The following is an 8,388-nucleotide window of genomic DNA, read 5'->3' as shown; positions in this document are numbered from 1 at the left end:
AAATGAGCAAATGTTTTACAATAAACATCCTTCATGAAAATACCACGGACTAACGGGAACAACCCAGCCTGGCGCGTACACACGAAACACGTAACAAAAGAACATGGGGGGGGGGGGACAGAGGAATAAATACATGCAGTGTGATTAGCGAATGTAAACCAGGTGTGCAGGGAACAAGACAAAACAAATGGAACAATGAAAAAATGGAGCGGCGATGGCTAGAAAGCAGGTGACGTCGACCTCCGAACGCCGCCCGAACAAGGAGAGGAGCCGACATCGGCGGAAGTCGTGACAACTATGGAATAATAAGTATAATTACAAGCATTTCATACGTGTCAAAGGCTATTATTGACAATTACATGAAGTTGATGCAAAGAGTCAATATTTGCAGTGTTGACCCCTCTTTTTCAAGACCTCTGCAATCTGCCCTGGCATGCTGTCAAATAACTTCTGGGCCACATCCTGACTGATGGCAGCCCATTCTTGCATAATCAACGCTTGGCGTTTATCAGAATTTGTGTGTTTTTGTTTGTCCACCCGCCTCTTGAGGATTGACCACAAGTTCTCAATGGGATTAAGGTCTGGGGAGTTTCCTGGCCATGGACCCAAAATATCGATGTTTTGTTCCCAGAGCAACTTAGTTATCACTTTTGCCTTATGGCAAGGAGCTTCATCATGCTGGAAAAGGCATTGTTCGTCACCAAACTGCTCCTGGATGGTTGGGAGAAGTTGCTCTTGCAGGATGTGATGGTACCATTCTTTATTCATGGCTGTGTTCTTAGGCAAAATTGTGAGTGAGCCCACTCCCTTGGCTGAGAAGCAACCCCAGACATGAATGGTCTTAGGATGCTTTACTGTTGGCATGACACAGGACTGATGGTAGCGCTCACCTTGTATTCTTTGGACAAGAGAAAATCAGAGAAAATTACTTTACCCCAGTCCTCAGCAGTCCAATCCCTGTACCTTTTGCAGAATATCAGTCTGTACCTGATGTTTTTCCTGGAGAGAAGTGGCTTCTTTGCTGCCCTTCTTGACACCAGGCCATCTTTCAAAAGTCATCACCTCACTGTGCGTGCAGATGCACTCACACCGAGCCTGCTGCCATTCCTGAGCAAGCTCTGTACTGGTGGTGCCCCGATCCCGCAGCTGAATCAACTTTAGGAGACGGTCCTGGCGCTTGCTGGACTTTCTTGGGCGCCATGAAGCCTTCTTCACAACAATTAAACCGCTCTCTTTGAAGTTCTTGATGATCTGATAAATGGTTGATTTAGGTGCAATCTTACTGGCAGCAATATCCTTGCCTGTGAAGCCATTTTTGTGCTAAGCAATGATGACGGCATGTGTTTCCTTGCAGGTAACCATGGTTGACAGAGGAAGAACAATGATTCCAAGCACCACCCTCCTTTTGAAGCTTCCATTCTGTTATTCAAATTCAATCAGCATGACCGAGTGATCTCCAGCCTTGTCCTCGTCAACACACACCTGTGTTAACGAGGGAATCGCTGACATGATGTCAGCTGGTCCTTTTGTGGCAGGGCTGAAATGCAGTGGACATTTTTGGGGGGGATTCAGTTCATTTGCATGGCAAAGAGGGACTTTGCAATTAATTGCAATTCATCTGATCACTCTTCATAGCATTATGGAGTATATGCAAATTGCCATCATACAAACTGAGGCAGCAGACTTTGTGAAAATTAATATTTGTGTCATTCTCAAAACTTTTGGCCATGACTGTACATATTACCTAAACTATCCCTGCACATTGACTTGGTACCGGTACTCCTTGAAAATATTCTCTTTATTGTTGTTTATTGTGTTACTTTTCATATTTATATTAGCACATTTTCTTAACACTCTTTTTAACTCTGCATTGATGGGAAAGGTCTCGTAAGTAAGCAGTTCACGGTAAAGTCTACTCCTGCTGTCTTCAGCGCTTGTGACAAATAAAACTAGATTTGATTCGATTTGATTTAAGTTAGAGGAGCTAAAGTAAAAGTGCAATATCAAAAAGACCAGTTTGGATGAACACAAGGTCAGTGATTACATAACTTTGGGTGTTAGTCATCTACCCTTTCCTTTCCAATCCATTTCATTTGGGGGAAGCTACCCGTCCCGGCTTCTCTGCTGGGGAAGATAATGGGAAAATGTAATTAAGGCGGTTGGCAGTGGGCTCTTGTCACAGGGGGATTGTGGGAGATATGGCTTCTGTGGGCTGATGGGGAGATAATCTGTGATAGGATAATGGCTGACAGGAGAATAGCACTGAGGTTCTTTATAGCAGTAATAATCAGTACCTCGACTGGCACTGCAAGGTGAGACACACACAAGCATGCATGCACACACACACACACACACACACACACACACACACACACACACACACACACACAACAACAACAAAAACACGTGCAGGGGCGGACACACACACCTGCATGCTGACACCACACACAAACACCCACACAGGGCTGAATGATATCAGTGTCAGCTGAAAGACTCCCTCCTGGAGTTGTATTGACTCAAAACACTTAGAGGGGCTCTACACTTACCCAATCATGACAAATCACTGTTCCCAATGTCTGGCTGTCACACCTGAGGGGACTGTAATGATATCTCAGAGCAAGGAAGGAAAGAGCCCTTCAACTCATAATGGAATCATTGGACCAATCATGTGTTCTGCTTTATCTTATTGCTCCTCCTTTATGTCAATTTGTGGTGCTGTACTGCTTTATTTTATTGCACCGTATGTCTCAAGTGCTGTGATTGGCGGATGCTTGTGTTGTGCGGTTGTTTCAGCCTGCTAATTTGAGTGCTTGTATTGTTGCTCTGGGTGATAATAGTGTCTGCTTAGTGACTAAAATGTCATGTGCATGTAGATGTAATCGTAATGTACTTCAGTAGGCGTCATCTTGTTGCTTCTATTGGAATGACCATAGATGACACTGAGAATGGATGTTCAGCTCTCCTAAAGCCTATATTTTTCATTATGTATGGCTATAATGTATGCTAGAGACAACGTTGCAAATTCAGGGTACAGGGACAAAAAATGGAGACAGTGTGTGCCATAGTCATTGCACATGCAAAAAAAGCCCTGCAATGTAATTACTGCCTGTAAACATCAGTCACACACACACATTCATGCACACATTCATGCACACACACGCACACACACACACTCTTCTCTTGGCTGTTGCCACTCTGTCTTCTAATCAAATTGAGCAGAAGTTTACCATAACCTACACAAAAACATGGCAATGTTGCATCTACTGCTCATGTTTATTGGTGCGATTTTGGGGAGACAAGAAAACTGGGTTGTGTGTGTGTGAGTGACGTTTGATAATGCAATGGCTCTGAACTGACTGAGAAAACTCTGCCCTCTATTGGTCAAGTCCACTTAATGTCCCACCCACATTCCAGGGATCAAATCAAATCAAATCAAATTTTATTTGTCACATACACATGGTTAGCAGATGTTAGTGCGAGTGTAGCGAAATGCTTGTGCTTCTAGTTCCGACAATGCAGTAATAACCAACAAGTAATCTAACTAACAATTCCAAAACTACTTTCTTATACACAGTGTAAGGGGATAAAGAATATGTACATAAGGATATATGAATGAGTGATGGTACAGGGCAGCATACAGTAGATGGTATCGAGTACAGTATATACATATGAGATGAGTATGTAGACAAAGTAAACAAAGTGGCATAGTTAAAGTGGCTAGTGATACATGTATTACATAAGGATGCAGTCGATGATATAGAGTACAGTATATACGTATGCATATGAGATGAATAATGTAGGGTAAGTAACATTATATAAGGTAGCATTGTTTAAAGTGGCTAGTGATATATTTACATAATTTCCCATCAATTCCCATTATTAAAGTGGCTGGAGTTGGGTCAGTGTCAATGTCAGTGTGTTGGCAGCAGCCACTCAATGTTAGTGGTGGCTGTTTAACAGTCTGATGGCCTTGAGATAGAAGCTGTTTTTCAGTCTCTCGGTCCCAGCTTTGATGCACCTGTACTGACCTCGCCTTCTGGATGATAGCGGGGTGAACAGGCAGTGGCTCGGGTGGTTGATGTCCTTGATGATCTTTATGGCCTTCCTGTAACATCGGGTGGTGTAGGTGTCCTGGAGGGCAGGTAGTTTGCCCCCGGTGATGCGTTGTGCAGACCTCACTACCCTCTGGAGAGCCTTACGGTTGAGGGCGGAGCAGTTGCCGTACCAGGCGGTGATACAGCCCGCCAGGATGCTCTCGATTGTGCATCTGTAGAAGTTTGTGAGTGCTTTTGGTGACAAGCCGAATTTCTTCAGCCTCCTGAGGTTGAAGAGGCGCTGCTGCGCCTTCTTCACGACGCTGTCTGTGTGAGTGGACCAATTCAGATCATCAACTAGACTCAGCCATGGTCCGATTTCTTCTTTAAGCAGATGGTTGGGGGAGCGGAGCATAATTACAAATCATTTGGAAATTGCAAATTTACTGCAAGAAGCCCACACAGATATAATACTTGACTAAAACATCATATTTTCAAATTATTACATTTGTATACGATCACGTCTCTCTATAGGGAATACTTGGGAACAGAATTCCAAAATTAAAATCTTTGTTCAGTCTTTTATGAGTAGGGGTGTCCAAACTTTGGACTGGTACTATATAGTACCATTCCATTCAGAGGTTTTTCTTGATTTGTACTATTTTCTACATTGTAGCATAATAGTGAAGACATCAAAACTATGAAATAGTAGTAACCAAGAAAGTGATAAGCAAATTTTTGATTCTTCAAAGTAGCCACCCTTCGCTTTGATGACAGATTTGCACACTCATGTTATTCTCTCAACCAGCTTCACCTGGAATGCTTTTCCAACAGTCTTGAAGGAGTTCCCACATATGCTGAGCACTTGTTGGCTGCTTTTCCTTGACTCTGCGGTCCATCTCATCCCAAACCATCTCAAATGAGGTGAGGTCGGGTGATTGGGGAGACCAGGTCATCTGATGCAGCACTCCATCACAGTGTCACCAGCAAAGCACCCCCACACCATCACACCTCCTCCTCCATGGTTCACGGTGTGTCTCACAAAGACATGGCGGTTGGAACCAAACATCTTAAATTTGGACTCAGTGGATAGATTTCCACTGGTCTAATGTCCATTGCTCGTGTTTCTTGGCCCAATCAAGTCTCTTATTATTATTGGTGTCCTTTATTAGTGGTTTTTTTGCAGAAATTTGACCATGAAGGCCTGATTCATGCAGTCTCCTCTGAACAGTTGATTTTGAGATGTGTCTGTTACTTGAACTCTGTGAAGCATTTAATTGGCCTGCAATTTCTGGGGCTGGTAACTCTAATGAACTTATCCTCTGCAGCAGAGGTAACTCTGGGTCTTACTTTCCTGTGGCGGTCCTCATGAGAGCCAGTTTCATCATAGCGCTTGATGATTTTTGCAACTGCACTTGAAGAAACTTTAAAAGTTTTGGAAATATTCTGAATTGACTGACTGACCTTCATGTCTTAAAGTAATGATGGACTGTTGCTTCTCTTTGCTAATTTGAACTGTTCTTGCCATAATATGGACTTGGTCTTCTGTATACCACCCCTAACTTGACACAACACAACTGACTGACTCAAACGCATTAAGAAGGAAAGAAATTCCACAAATTAACAAGGCACACCTGTTAATTTAAATGAATTCTAGGTGACTATCTCAGGAAGCTTGTTGAAAGAATGCCAAGAGTGTGGAAAGTTGTCTTCAAGGCAAAGAGTGGCTACTTTGCTTCACCTGGAATGCTCTCAAATTTAAAATTCATATTTTTGTAAGCAATTTTTTGGTTACTATATAATTCCATATGTGTTATTTCATAGTTTTGATGTCTTCACTATTCTTCTACAATGTAGAAAATAGACCAAATGAAGAAAACCCTGGAATGAGTATGTCCAAACTTTTTTCACATTCAGTTTTTATTATTTCAATTCATAGGATTCATACAGTACATTTACAGATATATTTTTTCAATCCCCCCCACCCCTCACCGGCAATCTGATAGCATGTCAAATAAATTACGAGATAAAAACAATTAATATTACATAGTACATCTGCTGAACAATGCATCATATAGCCTCAGAAATAGTGACACATTATTGCTACACACTCGTGGATGTAAATGCCCGTTGGTTAAGAGTTCAGAAATGTCCACTGCTGCTTTTTTCCATGTGTCCAGAGTGGACACCTTTGGCCCTGTGGATCCTGGCCGTGGAGAGCTCCATAAGTACAATTTCCTTAAATGTGAGCAGCCATTGTTGCAATGGTAACTGATGAGGTGGAACCCACCTTTGTACAATCTTTTTCTTAACAGCTGTGGTTCCTACCAACCACACTCTCTGTTGCCTTTCTGACAAGTGCAAATCAGAGACATCACAAAGCAACATCCCTATTGGATCTAAGTACAGAGACGACATGGTTGACTTTCCCCCAGAATTCAACCACACCCAGTCATTTCCACAGCACATGCTGAAAAGTACCAAGGTCCCCTGTGGTGCAAAACTCACATAATGCTGATGGACTAATACCATGTGATGTCTTTTTGGAGGTGTTAGATAGGTTATATGGCAAAATGTTTTAATTCATTGGTGATTGGGGTTTCTAGATGATCCAAATGTATTTTCCATATTGTCTCCCAATTTATTTGTCTGTCGGCAAGAGTAAAATCATTTTCCCATACAGTGGATAGAGTTAATGGTTTTTGTGCTGCCAGAGTTAATTGACTATAGATATTAGACACTCCTTTTGAGGGGCGTCTGTCCGTTAGAAGTTTGACCAATGGGTGTACTGCTAGTTCTGCTGCCCAGGGGACCCCATAGGCTCGCGTGGATAGGCGTTGAAGGTAAAGACAAAATGATGAACCTGGACATTAAAACACAGGCGGATGTCATGGAAACCGAGGAGTCCATTCACATTGAATATGTCTTTGAACGTATAAATACCCTTCTTAGACCAAGACTCTGATATAAATGGTTTCTTACACGCTAAGAATTGTTTATTACGCCATCTTGGAGATTATGAAAGCCATTTAAGATTAGATCTCATATGCTTCTCTGTAGCTTTCTACACATTTACTGAGTATGCTATAATGGGTCCTAACAATAATGCACAACAACAAACAATAATGAGTCAATCCAGAAAATAATCAATCTTGTAATCTGAATGGTGAAACTATTGAATCTTCTATAGCACGCCAAGGAACAGAAGTCTTTGGGTTTCACCAGGTCTTCAGGAAATGAATTTGGAAAGTTAGGTGATAAAAATGTGGATTTGGAACTGTAAATCAACCTGATGCTTCCGTTCTCTGTCGTGTTGCATATTCAATCTGTGGTCTCTTTCCTCCCCCAAATGAACTTCTTTATGACAGAGTCAAGTTTAGACCAATAGTCTATAGGAGGCGGCAGTGGGAACATGGAACTCATAAAATTGATACGAAGGAGGACATTCATTTTAATCATTGAGATTCTAGCATGCAAAGAAGTGGCCATAGCAGACCATCTTTTTATGTATTTCTGGATATTCTGAAAGGTTTCTAAGTAGTTCTTCCTGAAAGTAGTGTGGATAGAGGGGGTTAAGTAATGTCTAAGTAGGTGGTTTGTTTCTTCACTGGGATAAAGGGTGGTAGTTGCTTCCCTTAGCTGAGTTTAAGAGGTAGTAGAGCTGTTTTAGACCAGTTGATCTTGTAACCAGACCGTGAGCTGAATGATGTGAAAATATTTTCTGAAAATGTTCTGACGTGAATGTCATCTGCATACGGAGAAATTGCTTGTTCGGTTTGATTTTGAAATGTGAAGAAGCAGAATTTTGACATATGCTTTGTGCCAGCGGTTCAAGAGAGAGAGCAAATAGCATAGGGGAGGCAGGACAGCCTTGTTTACGTCCTGGTTGTATGGTAAATGGATTAGAATGGGTAGTGCTTGTTGGTATAATAGAAGAAAGATTCACATACATTGTGCGAATCATAGGTATGACTCTAGCCCCAAAACCAAAATGTTCAAGAACATGCCATAAATATTCCCACTCAAAGGCTTTCTCTGCATCTAATGATAACACAGCACATGGGGTATCCAGAATGGAAGCCTCAGCAACCACATTGAAACAGGCAGTGCATGTTACTGGCTGCATGACTATCCTTAATAAACCCTGTTAGGATGTAAGAGCTTGTTAATAACTTTCTCTTGGCCAGGTTTTCCTAAACTGGAATACCCAGAGGTACGAGCAATGTCATCGGGGGTATGCCAAAGTTTTTGTAAAAAAAAAAAAAATCCTTCACATTTTCAAACAGTACATTTATATTTTCCAACGGGGGCTATAGTTTTTTTTCTCCGCCTGAATAGCCTCGTTTCACTACCA

Source organism: Oncorhynchus nerka, linkage group LG2 (assembly GCF_034236695.1).
Source record: "Oncorhynchus nerka isolate Pitt River linkage group LG2, Oner_Uvic_2.0, whole genome shotgun sequence".
Classification (NCBI taxonomy): domain Eukaryota; kingdom Metazoa; phylum Chordata; class Actinopteri; order Salmoniformes; family Salmonidae; genus Oncorhynchus; species Oncorhynchus nerka.
This window is presented reverse-complemented; position numbering follows the sequence as displayed.